Genomic DNA, 20,372 nt, shown 5'->3' with positions numbered 1-20,372 from the left:
ATTTAAAATATTTTCCAGAGTTGTCATTTCTCTGGAATTTCAAAACATTTAGTATTGAATTCTTTGGATATTATTCAAATTTCTTAAAATATGACATTTTGATAATTTACTTTGCTGAAAGAAACTTATAATGAAGTCTCTGATAATTTAACAAGGCAAAAAGAAGGATTCATTTTACACATTAGGTTCTCATAGTTTTTATTTTTGTTGATTTTATTTTTTAGTATTCATATTTTATCATTTTTAGCACATTTATATCAACCAAAGAGTTTGGAAAAAGATAGAAACAGAAAGGGGTATTTGAGAACTTAAATTCTCTGAAGGTTCAGGTGAACTATAATTCACCAAGTCAAATATTTTCTTATAATTCTAAAATGGGTAACACCAAACCACAAAATCTGAGTTGATTTGAACTGGTTATTATGGGAGATTTAAGAGGATATGCTAAATTACCCTGAGAGCTATTTGATAAAAGGCTGTGGCCAGAACTTCTATTAATCTGTAAGACACATTGAACCAGAGAAACAACTCTTGTGAAGAAGACGTCTTCAAAGTTACACTTAGGATGAGACTAATTTGAAGATTTTCAAGAAAATTGTAATAGACAGTCACCTAACGAGGTACCTGGAACTCAAGAACAAATATGCTGATTAAATGGATATTGGGAGTGTGTTATTGGGATACAAGAAGATTTAATGTTGTTCATTATTGTACAATTTTGGCCTTTTACTTTAGGTTTTCTCACTTGCCTTGAGATGAAAATGTCTCTTCTAAATCAAATTGATGGCTTTAGATATTTTTAATGGCTTGCATTTTAGCTAATTTGATGATTTAAAAACTTAACATGATTTACTGTTCAAAATGGTTTTGAATATTTATTAGAAAATAAAAGTACATTATTGTGTAAGTACACCCTATATTAATGATTCTTTTAAAGATTCTTACAGAATTTGGCTCTCTATATAAATGTTCTGTGAGACACATGTATCTAGTGTGGTTCACCGGGGGGAAATTAAATTAAAATGATCAAGGTAATTCTCTGTTATTTTCCTGTTGATCCTAATAGGAAGTTATTGACTTTGTTCTATAACTGCTTTTGCTGCATAACATTGTAAGTCATGGTTCTCTGTTTCTAAGTTTTGAACAGAATTCAGCTGGCTTATAATGGACAAATTATTTACTGTCATTCATTCATCTATTCTTGCATCAAAATACTTAGTTGTTCTTAGGAGTTGAGTATGAACAGCAAGGAAGTCAGGCATAAAATTGTCCTTCAGAGATATTTGGTTGGGTTTCGTGTACCTAGACCCTCAGAAGGGAAGGAGGGGTGGTTTCTAGCTCCTATTACCAAACTACCAACCAAACATGTTCCTTGAGCTTCAGCCCAAAACACTATCATATTGCGCCCAGTCACATGAAGTCTTCAATCATGTTCTCCTTCTTCTGTACTCCTCTAAAAACTACAAAGCAGAATTTACTTTTTATGCTGGATCTTTACAGACAGGGTGGATGGACCTCTTTAAAACTGTTTTCATTCTCTGCAAATTGCCTCAAATCAATAATTTGCTGAGTTTCAGGTACAACATAATACATCACTAATATCAGTCCTTATGAATAGCAAGCTTTATAAAAATCTTTGTTTTGTACAGATATATTTGTGTCCTTGAGATTCAAAGGCAAAATGTAACATTTCTCCTTTTTTATTATATATAGAAGCAATGGAGAGACATTTCCTACAGAATGCTGTTCTCAGCATCTCATTCAATTCTATGTCAAAATTCTAACACAGAATGAGAAACTCAAGAAATAATTCAGGATTGAGAGTTTAAAATGGTCTTAAGAAAGGGAAACAAGTATATAAAGAATAAAAGTACATTTAGATAGGCTAAATGTGAAGTCTTTTTTTCAAACTTTCAAACTTTATTCAAATACTCAATATGATAATTACCGTGACAACTAATGTCTTCTAGTTTCGAAGACCTAAAATTCTTTAATTCTCTTGTTTTCTGACCTGCTCTCGTCAGCTACTGATAAATATCTTTTTGAAAAATTGGAAATAGAGATTGGGGCAGTGAAACATTCAGGGAAAAGAGAATCTTATGATCTTTTCTTTGGACAGAATGGATTACAAAATGTAGAATTTGGGAATCAGAACTGATCAGCACAAATGGGCTGATGCTTGGGTAACATGCATCCAAGAAAGCTGCTGTGGGCATCAATAACTGATAGTGTGTGCTAACCTGAACAAAATACAGTGCCAAAATGGAACTGACTGAATAGAAGAAGACATAGTTACTCACCAACACCAAGATGGTGTAGGTGGCTCTAATCTCAGGTGATTTTCTTGACAATTGGCTGGAGTTGTGAAGATGTTGGACTTGTTGATGATGTCGATGAAGGAGAAGCACCAGGTAGCCATTGACCATGACCATAAATCCCACACACAGGAAATCAGGAATAGAGTACAAAATTATAAATTGTATGTCTTTGAACGAGGCTGGGCTATAGTCATAACAGAATCCTAGATTCCATATCCTTGTGTTGTTAATGAATATAATGTTCTTGAGATGCACAAGCATATAGGTATTTATCAGAATGTGAAGAATCCAGCAGAAAAGACAGAATCGGAAAAGGTACACTGAGACATGGGTTTTGAGTCCTGATAATGTGGAACTGGTAAAAGAATTAAGAGTGATTATCTGAAAACCACTCAGAAGACAGGTGTTGTTGAGAGAAATACTCCGGCCCACACGGTGGAAGAAAGCAGTAAGTCTACACCCAATACGACTCAGGAAATATTTCAGTCCAAACCCAAACAATGTATGAGGGACCCCCTTGGCAAGAAGCACTATGGAGTTGGCCAAGGCCAAGTGGAAAAAAATGGACTCTTTGGCCCTCATCCTGCTCCTACTTAGGGAAGTGGAGGCACAATGGCAAAGGAGGAAGATGTTTCCCAGTAGACCAGCTCCTGTCTGTATGAAGAAGACAATACCTAAAACTAGTCAAGGAAAAAAATTCTCTTAGGGCTTGTTCCCAACATCAGAAAAAGAACAGGAAGGAAGGAAGGAAGGAAGGAAGGAAGGAAGGAAGGAGAGAGAGAGAGAGAGAGAGAGAGAGAGAGAGAGAGAGAGAGAGAGAGAGAGAAAGAAAAATAAAAAGAAAGAGAGAAGGAAAGGCAGGAAGGAAGAAAGAGAAAGAGAGATAAAGAAAGACAGGCAGAAAGAAAGGAAGAAAGAAAGAAAGAAAGAAAGAAAGAAAGAAAGAAAGGGAGAGAGAGAAAGGAAGAAAGAAAGCAGGAGGAAGGAGAGAGAGAAAGGAAAGAAGAAAAGCAAGCAAGCAAGCAAGCAAACAAGTATGAAGCAAAGAAGAAATTAGAGAAAGTGATAGATTAGACCAACACCTCACACCCTTTACCAAGATAAGATCCTAATGGATACAGGACATAGACATAAAAAACAATACTGTAAGCAAATTAGAAGATCAAGGACTAGTCTACCTGTCAGATCTATGGAAAGGGGAACAGTTTATGACTAAGGAAGAGTTGGAGAACATCACTAAAAACCAATTAGATGATTTCAATTACATTAAATTAAAAAGCGTTTTCACAGATAAAACCAATGTAACCAAGATCAAAAGAAATGTAGTAAATTGGGAAACAATCTTTACAACTAATGATTCTGACAAAGGACTCATTTCTAAAATATACATCGAACTGAGTCATATTTTTAAAGCAAAAAGGCACTCCCCAATTGACAAATGGTCAAAGGATATGCAAAGGCAATTTACAGATGAGGAGATCAAAGTAATCTATATCCATATGAAAAAATGCTCTAAATCATTAATTATTAGAGAAATGCAAATTAAAGCTTCTCTGAGGTACCACCTCACACCTCTCAGATTGGCCAGTATGACCAGGAAGGATAATGATCATTGTTGGAAGGGATGTGGGAAATCTGGGACACTATTACACTGTTGGTGGAGCTGTGAACTCATCCAACCCTTCTGGAGAGCTATTTGGAACTATGCCCAAAGGGCAACAAAAATGTGCATACCCTTTGACCCAGCAATACCACTACTGGGTCTATACCCTGAAGAGATGAGGAAAAAAGGGTAAAAACATTACTTGTACAAAAATATCTATAGCAGCCCTGTTTGTGGTGGCAAAGAATTGGAAATCCAGTAAATGTCCTTCAATTGGGGAATGGCTTAGCAAACTGTGGTATATGTATGTCATGGAACACTATTGTTTTATTAGAAACCAGGAGGGACCGGATTTCAGGGAAACCTGGAGGGATTTGCATGTACTGATGCTGAGTGAGATGAGCAGAACCAGAAAAACACTGTACACCCTAACAGCAACATGGGAGTGATGTTCAACCTTGAAGGACTTGCTCATTCCATCAGGGCAACAATCGGGAACAGTTTTGGGCTGTCTGCAAAGGAGAGTTCCATCTGTATCCAGATAAGGAGCTGTGGAGTTTCAACAAAGTGCAAGGACTATTCCCTTTAATTTAGAAAAAAAACCCAAATAGCTTATTGTCTGATCTTGTTACCTCTTAGACTTCTCTTTAAGGATATGATTTCTCTCTCATCATACCCAATTTGGATCAAGGTACAACATGGAAACAAAGTAAAGATTGACAGAGTGCTTCCCGTGGGGGGAGGGGAGGGGGGAGGGAAGCAAGATTGGGGGAAAATGTAAAACTCAAATAATATCTTTAATAAAAATAAATTTAAACTAAAAAAAAAGAAATTAGAGAAAGTGAAAGAGAAAGAGAAAGAAAGAGAGAGATAGATAGATAAATGAAGAAAGAAAGAAAGAAAGAAAGAAAGAAAGAAAGAAAGAAAGAAGAAAGAGAAAAAGAAAAAAGAAAGAAAGAGAGAAGTAAAGGTAGGGAGGAAGAAAGAGAAGGAGAGAAAGAAAGAAAGAAAGAAAGAAAGAAAGAAAGAAAGAAAGAAAGAAAGAAAGGAAGGAAGGAAGGAAGGAAGGAAGGAAGGAAGGAAGGAAGGAAGGAAGGAAAGAAAGAAAAAGAAAGAAAGAAAGAAAGAAAGAAAGAAAAAAAGAAAAGGGGAGAGAGAAAGGAGAGAGAGAAAGGAAGAAAAGCAAGCAAACAAGAATGAATGAAAGAAGAAATAGAGAAAGAGAAAGAGAGAAAGAAAGAGAGGAAGGAAGGAAGGAAGGAAGAAAAAGAAAGAAAGAAAGAAAGAAAGAAAGAAAGAAAGAAAGAAAGAAAGAAAAGTAAGTAAGTAGGACAGGAGGAAAGGAGGAAAGGAGGGAGGAAGAATACAGCTTCCAAACTTTCCTAGAGAGCATTTACTAAGGATAAGCATAAAGCATGTAATCCTCAACCTGATTTGTATTTCTGATTTTTTCACCGATAATGGAGATGGTAGATAACGCAAATTTTAGGAAGTACTATAAGTGAAACACCACAGTTTCATCAGGCCAACAGGATTGTTCTTTTCAGTCAGTGAAAGGAATTGACGTGTCTGGGAAAATGAATGCTCAATTTTAATGCAAAAATCCACAATGCAAAGAGAGTTAAGACAATTCAAAACTGAAATAAGCTAAAATTCAATAAAAAGGAAAATAACAAAACTGAATACATTATTAAATAAAGCAAATTTAAACTCTAGGAAATGAAAGTTTAATGAGTTAAGTAGACATGGTAGAATATTATGCATTATTCATGTGCTGGAACAAAAGCAAGTGAATATATTTAGTAATACAAGAATTCTATGCTTATCCTTTAGTTCAAACTTAGATCCATCATTTATGTGATTCAATTTAATAAAAATATATTCATATTGAAATTTTTTAACGCACTACAGAAATGTGATGATAAAAGTGGAATGATTAAAAGGATCATGTCACATCATACTTCAGCAACACATTACTATAGGTGAAAATCTTTGTTTTTTAAAATATAAAATTGATTAAAATTTATCACATTGAAAAGCCATGTTAACACAAAACTTAAATATGAATTAGTTGTTAAAAAGGATGATGTACCCACAGAAAATGGAGAATAGATAAGACAAAAAATTAAGCAAATAAGATAAATAAGATAAACAAAATGAAAACATGAACTGCTTAAGAAAAGAACTGCATAAAATAAAAGGTAAATATAAAAATTTTTTGATTTTAAAAAGGGGAACTCGTGGTGGCTAGGTGGCACAGTAGATAGAGCACCCGCCCTGGAGTCAGGAGTACCTGAGTTCAAATCCAACCTCAGACACTTAATAATTACCTAGCTGTGTGATCTTGGACAAGTCACTTAACCCATTGTCTTACAAAAAACAACAAAAAGAAAAACAATAAATATTTTCACTAATTATTCCATGAAATTGGAGAGTTTAAATCCATTTCATAGTTTTAGAGTTTCTAAATATGAAAATTACTATTCCAAGAAGCAAATAACATCTGCCAGCTAATCCTAAAATTGATAAAGCTTAATGAAGTTCCTGGATTAATTTATGTATATTGACTTCAGGAGTATTCAAAAAATTTTAATCTATTTGATCAATAAAGCCATATTAAAATTGCTATGAAAACTGAACATAATATAAAGAAAATTTAGAGACAATGGAACTGTAAGCACTCTATCTTTTACTAAGCCTGTAAAAATGTCATTCAGTAATATGTATTAAAAGGACATAGGTGGCAGTGACTAGCGACTGCCTCAAAACCAAATTATCTTCGAATGTGACCTGTGATATAGTGTCAGTAATCCTGGGCCAAATCATTCACACGCTTGCCATGTTACTCAGCTTCAAAGTTTCATAAAAAATTCTGTTCTATGGTGGTAAAGGAAGCATCACATTTATACTAAAGAAATCTCAGACTGAGACAAAGAACAGCACTTAGATCAAAGAAAATGCCAATGCTGTGACTGCTATGACTATGTGTTCTACATCAGCTAGTAATGCTCCTGCTACTATTACTATTTTCAGCATAACTATCATAGCTGTTGCTTGCTGCTTTTATTGGTTGGGGTGATTTTGCTGGTCTTGATGCTGTTGTGGATGAGACTAGTCATGTCAGCAGAAAAAACAGGGAAAACATTTAATTCATCAATAGATCTCCAAAGATTTTATGTGGAAGCATAACTGCTGATTTTAAGGCAAGTATGAACACGAAGAGGAAGAAATAAGGTACATTCGATTAATGGAGAATTAGTGGAGAATCTGTTAAGAGAATTTAATTTTCTTATTGAGAAATACATGAGTTAATTGATTGGAATATCTGATTGTTCTTATAATTGTTATATTACATGGGAATTAATAAGACATGTTGGAAATTTAAAGTCACCTAAGATGTTCGAATGGTTTTAAAAAATTCTGAAAGAAATAATTTACATTTTGAATACGGCTGGCAGTTAAGCAAGATTAATATGCAGTAGTCTTTATAGAAGTTTTTAGTTATATATGTAAACTGGGACTATTCTGAATATGTATAATATATGTATATATATATGTATACCCTAAAACTGTGGCTGTTTTCTTTGAGGGAAGAGGATCAATATAATGTGAAAAAGATAAAATAATAGTGATAATTTGAGATTTCTCTGTGGTCATCTCTAACTAATTATTATGTGAGAAGTTTGGAGATGATGGGCAACCTCCTAGCCAAAGGAGATGTTGTCATTTTAAACACAGTTAATAACTAAGTGGGTTCATTGCCAAAACTTCTTTCTATATAAAAGTTCAGTTCTAAATGTCAATAAGGATTATTGTATTTTTACATCTCAAATTCTGCTTATTGTATTTTCTTTACTTCACTGTCCTTAGGTACATGAGCAACAGATGAATTATGATTTTTCTCTGGATCTTGTAAACTAAATTACAGCCTGGCACACTCTGATTTTTTTAGTGCTCAAGTCACCTAAATATCTAGTTATGGATAGTACAATATTTTATAATATATTTATAATTACAATATTACAGTTATTATAATATATTGATAATTGATCTGACTGACATCAGCTGGGTTAAAACAGAAAGACAACAACATGCCAGTGAAGCCAAATAACCTATGCGGTTTGCCTTTAATACTACAGAGGGAGTGAGTGGCCTTTGGAGAGAATGATTTCAGCCTTGGTTGTGGTAGAATTCTGGTAAAGGAAGCACTAACCTGGCAGACCCAGAACCTGGCTCACTGAAAAGGATTGTCTGGAACCTCTGCCTGTAAAAGACATATAATACATAAGGGAACATGTCCTGGTGTCCCTCTCTGCTCTTTAATAGCAAATTGCCATAATCATGCCAGTATAAATAAGTATCAGAGTGAGGCACTGGAACTTTTTCTGCTAAATCTTTAATAATTGGCAAGTATTTAGTCTTGGCATTTTATTTAACATGGGATCTGATTCTTTATTGCAGCAAGTTGCCTTGACATGGCTAGGTGGTACAGTGGATAGAGCACCAGTCCTGGAGTCAGGAGTACCTGAGTTCAAATCTAGTCTCAGACACTTAATGACCTAGCTCTTTGGCCTTGGGCAAGTCACTTAACCCCACTGCCTTGCAAAATACAACAACAAAACAAGTTCCCTTAAGGAAAAAGTAATATCAACATGGCTGCTTATATTAGAATAATGCCTCCTTGATCTATTTTTAACTGCTTTAAAGGAAAGATCCATTCTTCACTTGGAAATTTTGTTCATTCTAAACATGGCTAAAGGTAAAATAAAAAAAATTGTTGCAAATTATTTATTAGACATGTACAGTTTAAAATGTTTATTCAGTACATTTGCTTATACCAATCTTGAGCTATTGGGTACAACTTAATGTGGCATCCATCAATGAATCTTTGTTATACTGGAACTTTTATAAAAAAAAGTTTTCTGATTCTGGTTTAGGATCATATAGTAGGGAATATAGTGAACTGAGAAACAGTTTCTTCTTCTAAATTAACTATGAGTCTTTTGGTTGACCACATTCCTTTCAAAACAAAACAATAGGTCAACTGATCCAATTCAAATAATTTTTACAGCTTTCCAGGATTAAATGAAATCATCAACCATATTTCTTAACAGGGTATATTGGATGAAAGATTAGATACTTATAGATAATTCTTATTAAGTCTTTGGCTTATTCTCTGGCTTGATCACTGTTGAATTTATCCTCAGAGAAAATCAGTCTCTAAAAAGGTCACTGTGATAAGTGATTCGATTGCTTTTCTACATTAGTTATGGGGAAATTGAGGAAAGAAGCTTTATCACACAGAGAACCTGCTAGGGAAGATGAGGAAAAGAAGCTATAGTAAGAGCATCTGAGGAATGTTAGTTAACAGATGTAAATCCAGCTAATTTACATCTTACTGAGAGTCAGGAATCTCTTTTTTCTACAGAGAGGAAAGGGGGAATGAAGGGCCCAGGAAAACTAGGGATCTTAGAATTAGTTAAGGCAGGGGCACCTAGTTGTCAGATTCACACATCTGTGTTAGCCCTTTCAAAGTCTGACTACTAGATTGTGGGCAAGGGGAGGTTTGGTAAGGAATTTGGACCCTTTGGCTAAAACTTTGACCTTGGCAATACCTAACCAACTGGGGATTTGGGAGGGAATTGTTTTTCTAGAGTAGGCACTACTTTCAAGTGACATGTGTGCCCGTCTCTATAATGGACACCCTCTATAAGAATGCTTTAATAAAAGGATCCACTTTGGTCTACTCATGGTGATTATGAGTTCTTGGTGAGGTAATTGTTTCTTACAGTTTGGAGTTTGATTCAGAATCCAGACATCCTGAATCAGGGAGGACAGCTGACAAAGACAGAATTCACAACCCATGATTTCCAAGGTCCTCTATGTTGCCAGTGGGTTTCCCTGCTTGGTCAAAGATCCTAGGACCACATGGAGTAAATACTGCCAGGAGCTGACCAAAGGAATAGTGGGGGGAAAAAAGCAATCTTTGTGCATAAAATCCATGGTAAGATCAGTGAGCTGCCTTGTGTTGCCTAGTAGGTTAAGAATTCAAGATAAGAAAGGCAAGGTGGACTGGCAAGTACTATCTGAATTATTAAGAATGCCACAGGGATTAGAAACTGAGGGTGTGAATGTCTTGAGGCCACAAGAGCACTTGGAGTCTTTTACCAAGGCAGAATGGGGAAAAGTGTTTGGTACCAGGACATCAGGGGAAGGTAAAAGGAACCCCTGAGGATTTGGAGTTAGTGCTAGATGCACTAGGGAAAGGATAAAAAGAAAATTCAGAAGCAAGGAGGATGCAGGGAAGAATACCTGAAGGGATGACTGGGTTGGGTGGGTGCATTTAAAATCATCAGTACCTGCTCTCCTTCACCAAGTTTAGCTTTCTAAGGTTTTCAGGATTCTGGGACTGGAGGACTATCAGTCAGCTTTGTTCATTCCTTTCTAAGGTAAATTAACTAAGAAAGGTGGGGCACACCCATCTTAATCTCATTTTTTGGATCAGATTGGGGCTGCCCATAGGCAGGATTATTGGCAGAGCCCAGTATTTGTAATGTAAACTAACAATTCTCCCTTCAAATTCTTGTGGAACCCAAACACCCACAGATTACTTTCACTCATAGTAAAGCACATTGCATCCATATTAGAAGCCCCTCTGTGAAAAGATGGGACTAGAGGCTTTTTGAAAGGAAAAGTACCACCACTAGCAGCACCACCACCAACACCCCCTCTTGCTCCTGTTTAAGGGGAAACCTGCTAAATTGAAGAGTAATTTAGTAAGAAAATAACTGAGACTGTGTCCCTGTGGACCCACCTTGCATTCAAGAGAAGTGAGACTCAGGAGTTTTATGGGAATGGGCATTTATCACATTGGGGATCACTATATGCTATTGAAAAATAATTATTAGGTTATCAGGAATATTTGCTGATTTTGGGGGGGGAAGAGCGACTCTGTTAGAAGAGAAAAGGTGTTGTAAAAGGCATTTACGTAGTGGATTTAGGAATTTCTAAGCTGGGCGTAATTTGCTAAACCAATAATGATAATACATTGTCAACAGTTTCACAAGGATTTTTGGTTGGTGAAAGAAGAAAGTTGGTAATAATTTTGTCCCTCATCACATGTTTATGGAAGGGAATATGTATACATAAGACTAAAGTAAAATCTACTTAACACCTGCTATTTGAAAAATAAGAAAATACGTGAATTTGAAATCGTGTTTGATGTAAATGTAACATTGCCTAGCATCCATAGCACAAATAAGAATTAATTGGATTTTTAAAAATTATCAGATATATGAGATTGTGTTCTTGGAAAATCTCAATTTATTTTTGAAAAATAGAAGTATAATTGGGATAGAGGCAATTAACCATATAAAACAAAATGAAAAAGATATTGAGGTTATAAAGTTTACCTTAAGAAGAGGAAATCTTTTTATTGTTTGTTTTTCTAAGAGAATCAGATGTTAGCATAAGAATGTGGACTCCTTCCCTCATGGTAACTGCAGACTTAGAGGTTTAGTGAACAGGACACTGGAAAACATGTCCTGAGCTGAGGATTCTTTCTGCTGGTATGGAGGGAGTCTGAAGTATGATTGGGTAATTAAAAAAATTATATAGCCTCCTATAAGTAAAATGTGGAGAAATCTTTATCAGTTATGTGATAGACTTTTGTAGCAGAGATATTATACTTAGAATTATTTAATATGTCAAAATATAGAATTGACGATTTAATGCTTTGGATGGGTAATAAGTGGAGAATCAAAAATGATGATCTCTTCTGGGATCCTTGAAATTGTTAAACAATGTGTTGGATCTATATGTTGGAACTTGTTATAGATCTGTGGGGTTATGTATCATGAAATAATAGAAAGATTGTTTTGTAAAATCTAGTGATTAATGTGGTATTCTCATTTCTGATTTGTTACATTGGAATTAATACACAAGTTGAAGGTGTAAAGGCATCTAAAATATTCTAATGGTTCAAGGAAAGAATTCTGAAAGTAGTATTTGTATTGTGAGTATGGCTGGTAGTTTAAAGAGGTTTAATGAAAGTTGTCTTTATAGAAGTTTTCTAGTTATGTATGTAAACTGGGATTATTTTGGATGTACAAACACACACAAACACACACACATATATATATGTATGTGTATATATATATATATATGTGTATATATATATACACACACATATATATATATATATATCCTAAAACTGTGGTTGCTTACTATGAAGTCAAAACATCGACGTAATATGAGAAAGATAAAATAATGGTGATAATTTGAAATTTCTCTGTGGCAATCTCTAGCTAATTGCTATGTGAGAAGTCTGGAGATGATGGGCAATCTCCTAGTCAAAGGAGGTGTTTTGTTATTGTCAAATACAGAAAGCCTGTGCAGGGGGGTCTTTAACCATCTTTGTATAGGAAAAGAGGAGGAAGGCACAGAAGAGATAAGTTTTCAAACAAATGGATGAGGGTCTGGAGATCATAAGCTAGAGCCAGCAGAAATACAGACCTTTTGGTTGCGTTTTGGGCATAAGCCTGAGAAAGGGAGGTGTTTTTAATGCTCCAGATGCTGGAAGAACTTTCTTTGCATAAGATCTGAAAACAAAAAACAAAACCTGGAGATCAAAGGACTTGGGTCAGAGATGGGATACAGGGAGTGTAGGGCTAATCAGAGTTAGAATTCCTGGTTTTAGCAACGACCCAGGAGGGACACTCAGAGCAGATATGAACATTTGGTTGGGGGTTATTAATTGAAACTCCATTATGATTATAACTGATATTTAATCCTTGTAAACTGGACTCTCATAAAGTTCTAATTAAGTAAAATTATTATTTTATATGGGGCTTTCAAAATTGGCTTCCTGTTCTGATACCAGGACTGGTCAGCAAAAGGAATTGTTGGTGTTTCCATGTCTTTCTGGAACCAGGAAGCCCACTGAAGGCCTTAAGGCTACCAGTGACAGGGATGATACATTGAGGCAGTGGCTTTTCAGTGTGATCTGAGGTTGGACCCTTTCTGACTTGATTTCCTAAATGTGACATTTGGATGTCTCACCTAGTAGATTAAATCTGGTTTAAGATATTTGATTACCCACATGACCTCTGCCTGAACATTGACATTCAAAAATTTTATCTATAAAGGAATTTTTCTTTGATGTCTTGGATCTTTATAATAAGGCAATTTTAGCAAACTTGATAAAGAAGTTTTAGGTCAATTAGATATAATAGAAAAATAGATTAAATGGGTTATTCTGGAACCTGCTGTCAGCTATATGTTTAGATAAAGATTAAGATCCCTTAATTTTTATGTTAGAGGGGATATTTAGGTAAAACGAATGGGAAGTTTTAGGACAGAGAGAGATGCTCCTGTACAATAGTTTCAAGTTCTAGCTTATGGAAAGCAATAGGAGTTAACTAAGTATATTAGAAAAAGGAACATCTATAGTATATCTGGAAATTGGGGAGAAAAAAATTCATTTTGGCTAAGGATGTTTGAGTCATTATTGTGACGAGAGCAAAATTAAGACTCTTTTTTGTAAGTCCCTTGCTGGATATCTTTTTGAATTAAGATGATTGTCAAATGTATATGTTACCAACTCAAATTAATCTGGCTTGTGTAGTGAAATAATTATGGAAGTTTATTCTGTTAGAGTGAAGTAGCATCCTCCAAATGGGAGATTAAAAGAAATATGATAAAGCAAAGCTAGGTTAACTCCCATTCGTAATTAAACTTTCTGTGTTTATCAGCATGACAGTGGACATGTCAAAATATAAAGTGTCCCCTTCTAATAAGCTCCAGAATCTTAGTGTCTAGTGATGAAAAGATGAGTAGTGATCAGATTAAAACATTATATTAAAAAGCTCCTTTATCAGAAAAGAAGGTCTCAACAAGACGCCTGAACTGGAGAAGACTTCCTGGGAATAGACTAAGAAAATGCAGGACATCAGAAGTCACCAGAAGAAAGAAAAGTGGACCAGAAGTTGATGTTATATTTTAACATATCTGGTGTTTAATAGTACAGTTTATCACTGGGCACTGTCCGCTTTTAAGTTCTGTAACCTTCCCCTTGATTCTGTAAATATGTCACTCATCCTTATGCTCCTCCCTATAGATAGATGATAGACTTCATGTTTGTGATTTACACATTACCAGAACAGTATAAGCAGAAAAGCTTTATTACTTGATGAAATATAGAGAAAGAATATAGACATGTATGAGAAAGAAAGAAAGTGAAAAATTGTTTTCCACATTTGAGAAATTGAAGAAAAGTGTAGAAATAAAATTTTATATGAAAAAAAAAGGAGGGATTGGGTTATGTGATTAGTTTTCATTTCTACATTAGTTGTGGGAAACTGAGGAAAGTAGTTTATATCTTAGAGCAAAATTGCTAGGAAAGATGAAGAAAAGAAGCTATAGTGATAGAATCAGAGGAATATTGGTTAACAGATATAAAGCAAGCTAATTTTCATCTTACTGAGAACAAGGAGTCTCTCTACGGAGAGGAAAGAAGAAAACAAGGGACCATAGAATTAGTGAAAGCAGTGGGGCATACGAGCCAGATTCATACATCTGTTTTATCCCTTTCAAAGTCTGACTACCAGATTATGGGGAAGCTGGTAGTCAGACCAAATAATCAGATTGGTTATCAAATACTGGATAAGGAATTTGAACTCACATGGGGAGAGAATTGGGTACTTCAGACAGTCCTTTGACCTTGGCAATACCAAGTCAAATAAGGAATTGGGAGGGACTTGTGTTTATTTAGACAGGAGATTAAAAAGCCCTGATTTCTTCTGACACATGTGTCCATTTCTATTATGGAAATCCATCCTTAAGGATGCTTTAATAAAAGGATCCTTTTTTGGTTCAGTTATGAGGGTTCTGAGATCTTGGTCAGGTGTTTGTCTCTTACAGCCACCTTAACCTCTGGCTAATCTATCTTTGATACAGACTGGAGTCACCATATCAGGGCCACTTTAAAGGATCAAAAGAATGCATTCCAAAAGAAAATCAACTCCACACTTTCTCCCAAGTACCTGGATACATTCTTTCAGTAAATAATCACTGTCCCATACTCACCTATTCGAGCACATTTCTTAAATTTTTTTCTTTAATGTGTTGGATATCATTTTGAATTAAAAAATTAACATAACAGCATGTAAAACAAGACATTATAAAAGAAAATAAAACTACTCAGGAAGACAAAAAGTTTTGAATAAAAGCAGGAAAGTCTGACAGGGATAAGAAATCTTACCTAGGTGGTTTTCCTCTGACATACTGGTTTCATTTCCATCTCTCTGTGACCTCAGAAGAGTTGCACTCATCTCATTTCTAAATTGATTGAGAAATGTTAACATGGTTCCAATGGGAATCTCCCCCAATAGCTTCATCTCTTAACAGAAAGTAAATAACTTTAGAGATTAAATGAATATGAAACAAATTTGAATGCCACTCCCTGGAAAGTGGCTTTCCAGTCCAAGAATCTGTATCTAAGTAAATTTTAGATCTCAGTTAATGGGCAGTATTATACAGAGAATTTATTTCAACATTAATCTTTTTCAAAGGAGGAAAAATGAAGGAAGAGGAAGGAATTTGTGCCATATGATTAGTCCTCAGAAAATCAATAGCACTGGAAAATAACACAAGGAAAGTTCACAAAAGCAAGTTCAAGGAAAGAAAAAGGACGTGAACTTCTAAAAATTAAAATTCATATAGATGCAGTCTAAGGATGGCAAGGTAGAAGGTATTTTCCATTGCATTTTACTGAAGTGATGGAGGCTACCTGCATTGCTTTTGTTTTCCTTCTGGGGGTTTGGCTAGATGACTTCTCAGATCACATCCCATTCCACAACTATCAAGCAACTAGAATTTCTAGTAGGATTGCTTCCTGACTCTAAGATCTATGAATCTATGAAATAAAAGGGCACAGCTATGAAGAAAATTGGGTTGGGAATTAAAAGTGTTCTTAATAGAATGGGTAGAAGAGGCTACAGGGGGCTTTCCAATCAGGAAAATTCACTGGGCACTCTGCAATAGCTTACATGGGATGCAACAGGGACTTGAATAGCAAGGAAGACTTCCTCAAAGACCTTGCTACACCAGGATTTTGAGGGGAAATGTCAGAACCTTCATCAGCAGATACAATATTTGTCTACCCCTGCACCACCACTTCCAAGAGGAGAAATAATGCTCTGCCTCCCAGTACCTGCCTTGGAAAGAATCAGGGAAGACACTTACCAGTCTGGACTCTGCCCCTCAGGTTATGTATGTGGGGGGGTGGGGGAGATAGTTATAGATGCAAGATTCTCCTTGTCTCCAGAGATACAATTATCTTGTAAGGTATTTACTACATAGGATCTCAGAAGTGTCACTCTAAGTTTGAACTTGATCCCAGGTGAAAATTAGTAGCAGATGGTTAATACCCATTCATAATTATTTGTTATGAATGAATGTGGACAAAAAAAGATTTACAAAAATACATCTGGGAACAGCTTGAGAGAGAAACTTTTGTAGGTTTGAAGGGAGATGTGAATATGACAAACGTACAAGATCTCTGAGGGATGAAGGTGAGGGGATCTCTGAAGTTCAAATTACGGAACTTCAGGCTTTCTCTGAGGTTGGCCTGGATTTTTCCGCTTTTCCTGAGCTTCTGCCTTTTTGTCAGTCCCTGTCCTCCCAGTTTAGTTACTGGCTAGTTCCACCTTTATAGGGTCAATGTCATTAAAGATGCTGGTGTCACCTGCCCACGCAAATTTCGACTCAAATTTCTCAGTTTTCAGAACCTCTTATTGCACATACACATACCAAAAAAGCACCACCAACAAAATGAAACCTTGGATTATAGGATGTGAAAGGAAGAAGAAAGCCATTCCATCTCTAACAATTTTTCCTTTTCATGGAGACATCATCAATGGAAAGATTCCTGAATTTGGAAGGATCAATGGTCTGAAAATTTAGTTCTGAATTCCAGCCCTGAAACTGACTAAGGCATCTAGCTGAAGTCTCAATTGACTTTCAATAGAATTGGCTAAAGATGGTTGTCTGAGATATGTCATAGTAAAGGTCGAATGGTCCATTAGTCTGGAATGACCACAGATGGGTTTAAATATTTACTCTGTATTTTATGAATTGTGTGATCAGAGGAGATGAATTTAATCTCTAAAGATTCTTCTAATTCAGCTTCTTTGCCATCCAACTTAGCCATCCAGGCTTTTTCATTTCCAACCAACAATCTGGCCCAGATTGTTCTGCATATCCAGGCTAGAAGCCCAGAGCTCTGCCCTAAAATCTGATAGTTCCTGAGTAGATTCCAAGGGACAGAGGAAGAAGAGACTTTTAGGAGGAGTCAATCAATGGGTGATGCAGGTAACAACTGACTGTTTTTATGAATATGGATGTGAATATAGATATGGATGTGGAAATGGATAGCAAGGGAATTGTGATTATCGAAGTTTGTCATTCATTCTTATTTGGACAATATAAAGATTGACAAACTCCCCCTGATTAGGAAGGAATTTCATTCATTGCCTGAATGGAGCTTAATACACAGGAATTTCCCATTTTGAAGGCAGGTCAATCATTTGTCAAACGAGGGGTTATTTTAACCTTTGAGTGCCTATTAATAGGCCAAACCTCCAAGTGATGTTCCTCTACTTGCGGCATGAAAGTGGATGAGAGTTCTGGACTAGAGACAGGGGACAATGACTTTTTTTTACTTCACAACAGGAAGTTCATCCATGAAACTCATTTTTAATGATCTTTACTCATATCTTTAATGTTGAAACATGGACATGAACTACTCCTTTTAACTTCTAACTTTTAAGGATATCTGGTTGGTTACCTTGCATATGGAATCTGAGGAGAGAAGAAGGGGTGTTACTAGCCTCTATGCTGTTACCTGGACCACAGCTCTGCACTCAGTCCTCTTACCCACAACCAAATAATGTCAGCTCCCCTGCTCTGTTCTTTGTTATATATTGTCCAAGATCTATGTAAAAGAAACAAAACTTTGGCTTTGGAACTTTGACAGGAATGGAAGCAATACACGGATGCATCTATTTAATAGGCAGCATACCCTATTGATAAATGCTATCTTTATCTGAGAATTGTGACAGTTTACCCTTTTATTACATTTTACTTATGACATAATGCATTCCTTAGAACAGTCCTGATGAAGGGAAAGTTTCACAAAATAGTGCTTTGCACAGGCTTCTCCACAAATTGGTTATGAAACCTTGTAGATAGCAGGTAAAACATAAAAGTTCTCCATGACTTCATAGGTAGAAGCAATTGATAGACATTTCTCAACTGTTCCTTCACTGGCAGTCTAAATCACTGTTCTTAACATTCCATTAGGTTCAGTTACAAACATAATCTACTGTAGAATGTGAATACTTAATGAAAACTTCATGAATAAGAACTCAAAATGGTTTGAGAAAAGGGAAAGCGGGAGTTTCATAATGAAAGAATCCTCAGGATAGCCTAAATATTAATTATGCTTCAAACATCAAAGCCCTATATAGGTGTTAGATATGGCTAGGTTTATTGCTCTTCCTTAATTTCCCCTTTTAATTTCTTTTATTTTAACCTTTTTTTCTTTTTAGGTTTTTTCAAGGCAGTGGGGGTTATGTGGCTTGCCCAAGGCCACACAGCTAGGTAATTATTAAGTGTCTGAAACTGAATTTGAACCCAGGTACTACTGACTTCAAGGCTGGTGCTTTATCCACTATGCCCCCTAGCTGCCCATGGGCATTATTTATGCCTTTAATTGTTGCACTGCTTCTGCTAAATTTTTTTTTTTGCAAATTCTAACATAAACATATATGTTTGCAGTGCAGGGATTTAATATTATTTAGTTTAAGTATTACTCTTGCTTAATTTTTTGGTAACCTGACCATGTATTTCTAGATATTTGGCTAATACATTTCTAGTAAGCCCTTAAAGCATATGTATCAATAAATATTGTACTCTTTAATGATAATTTTTTGGTAATTTCTTTTAGGCATGTAGCAATTTTGGGAAAATCATTTCTTTCTATGACAAGTTCTGAGGAAGTCCACTTCATTTTTTTTGCAAGACAATGGGGTTTAAGTGACTTGTCTAAGGTCAAACAGATAGGCAATTAAGTGTCTGAGGCTGGATTTGAACTCAGATCCTCCTGACTTCAGTACCAGTGCTCTATCCACTGTACCACCTGTTCCCCTAGTCCACTTTGTTTGTAAGGCTTTCTAAGTATTAGAAACATTTGTTGAAGTTTAGCTCAAAACTTTCTCCTCAATTTCCAGACATTGTACCCATTTCTTTCCTATAGATCAAATGAGAAAAAAAAGCTAATTTTTCTTCCATATTACAAATGTACAATCATTTGATTGCAGCTTTGTCAGATTTAGGGACTTCAATGTGATCATGGTTACTGGGTACCATGATCAAAGAGATAGTGGAAAATACAGTTAGTAAATGAAAAAAGGCAAAGTCCAGTAAATTACTTATAAATCTTATATCTGTAAGTTACTAATATATTATTTGGAAGGGATTCATAAAGGATTGGCTGTCACTAGCATTGAATGACAACAGAAAAAAATGAAATTTGTATTCCAAAATATAGGCAACAACCAGGAAGCAGCATAGGAATCATTATATAATTTTTACTTTATATTATTTATATTTATATTATTTACTTAATAACCTGTTTAGGTAGCCACACAATAAAATGTATTAGGCACTTCCTGTATGCCAAACAGGATGGTAGGTTCTGAGAATACTACTGCATGCAAAATTAAGGCCACTCATGCCCTCAAGGAGTTTAAACTCTCATGAGAGAACAAAACTGAAAATTGGGGAGAGAGAGAAGATGTCCATGAGAGGACATGGTGATAAAGTCCAGAGATTTAGTGGTAGAGTCATAAAGGGGATGAAGAAAAGGACCCATTTCTTTCCCTAAAATGAAGGCATGGTCAGGGTATTGACAATAGGAAAAGGGAGTCTTAAAGGTGGATGAGAAGGACAGATTCCTGAGAGAAGTTCCAGGGTAAATGCAGTCTAAAAAAGTTAGAAGCAGAGTTTGGAGATTACTGAAGGATTGTTGTCCTGATCCTTGCATAAAAGGCAGTCCTAAAAGAATTGTGGAATTTCCTAATACAGGGCATCGGTACAGATAGATATTTCAAAGTGAGAAATTCCCCAGGACTGAGAGCTGTTCCATGCTGAGAAAGAAGCTGAAACATGCTAGCTAAGTCCAAAGAGTCAGCTGCAAAGTTAGGAAAAGAATGGATACGAAGTGAGATAATTGATGAACTAGATAGAAATTAATCAGCAAAACCACATGAACAAGGAGAAAAAAATGAGAAGATAACTGCATAATGCAAAAGTTCTAATCAGACTTTTTAACATAATCTTCTTCTTCTGAAAGAAAGAAAGAGGAAATAGGGGTGGCTAGGTGGCGTAGT

The 20,372-nt window shown here is 35.6% G+C and overlaps 1 pseudogene; it reads right to left on the bottom strand.

Annotated features, from left to right (window-relative positions):
• Positions 1 to 1,980: 1,980 nt before the first annotated feature.
• Positions 1,981 to 17,131, bottom strand: LOC141508891 (vomeronasal type-1 receptor 3-like; annotated as a pseudogene).
• Positions 17,132 to 20,372: the final 3,241 nt, after the last annotated feature.

This window comes from Macrotis lagotis, chromosome 1 (assembly GCF_037893015.1).
Source record: "Macrotis lagotis isolate mMagLag1 chromosome 1, bilby.v1.9.chrom.fasta, whole genome shotgun sequence".
NCBI classification, from domain to species: domain Eukaryota; kingdom Metazoa; phylum Chordata; class Mammalia; order Peramelemorphia; family Peramelidae; genus Macrotis; species Macrotis lagotis.
The sequence above is the reverse complement of the archived record's forward strand: the minus strand, read 5'-3'. Positions and strand labels throughout refer to the sequence as shown.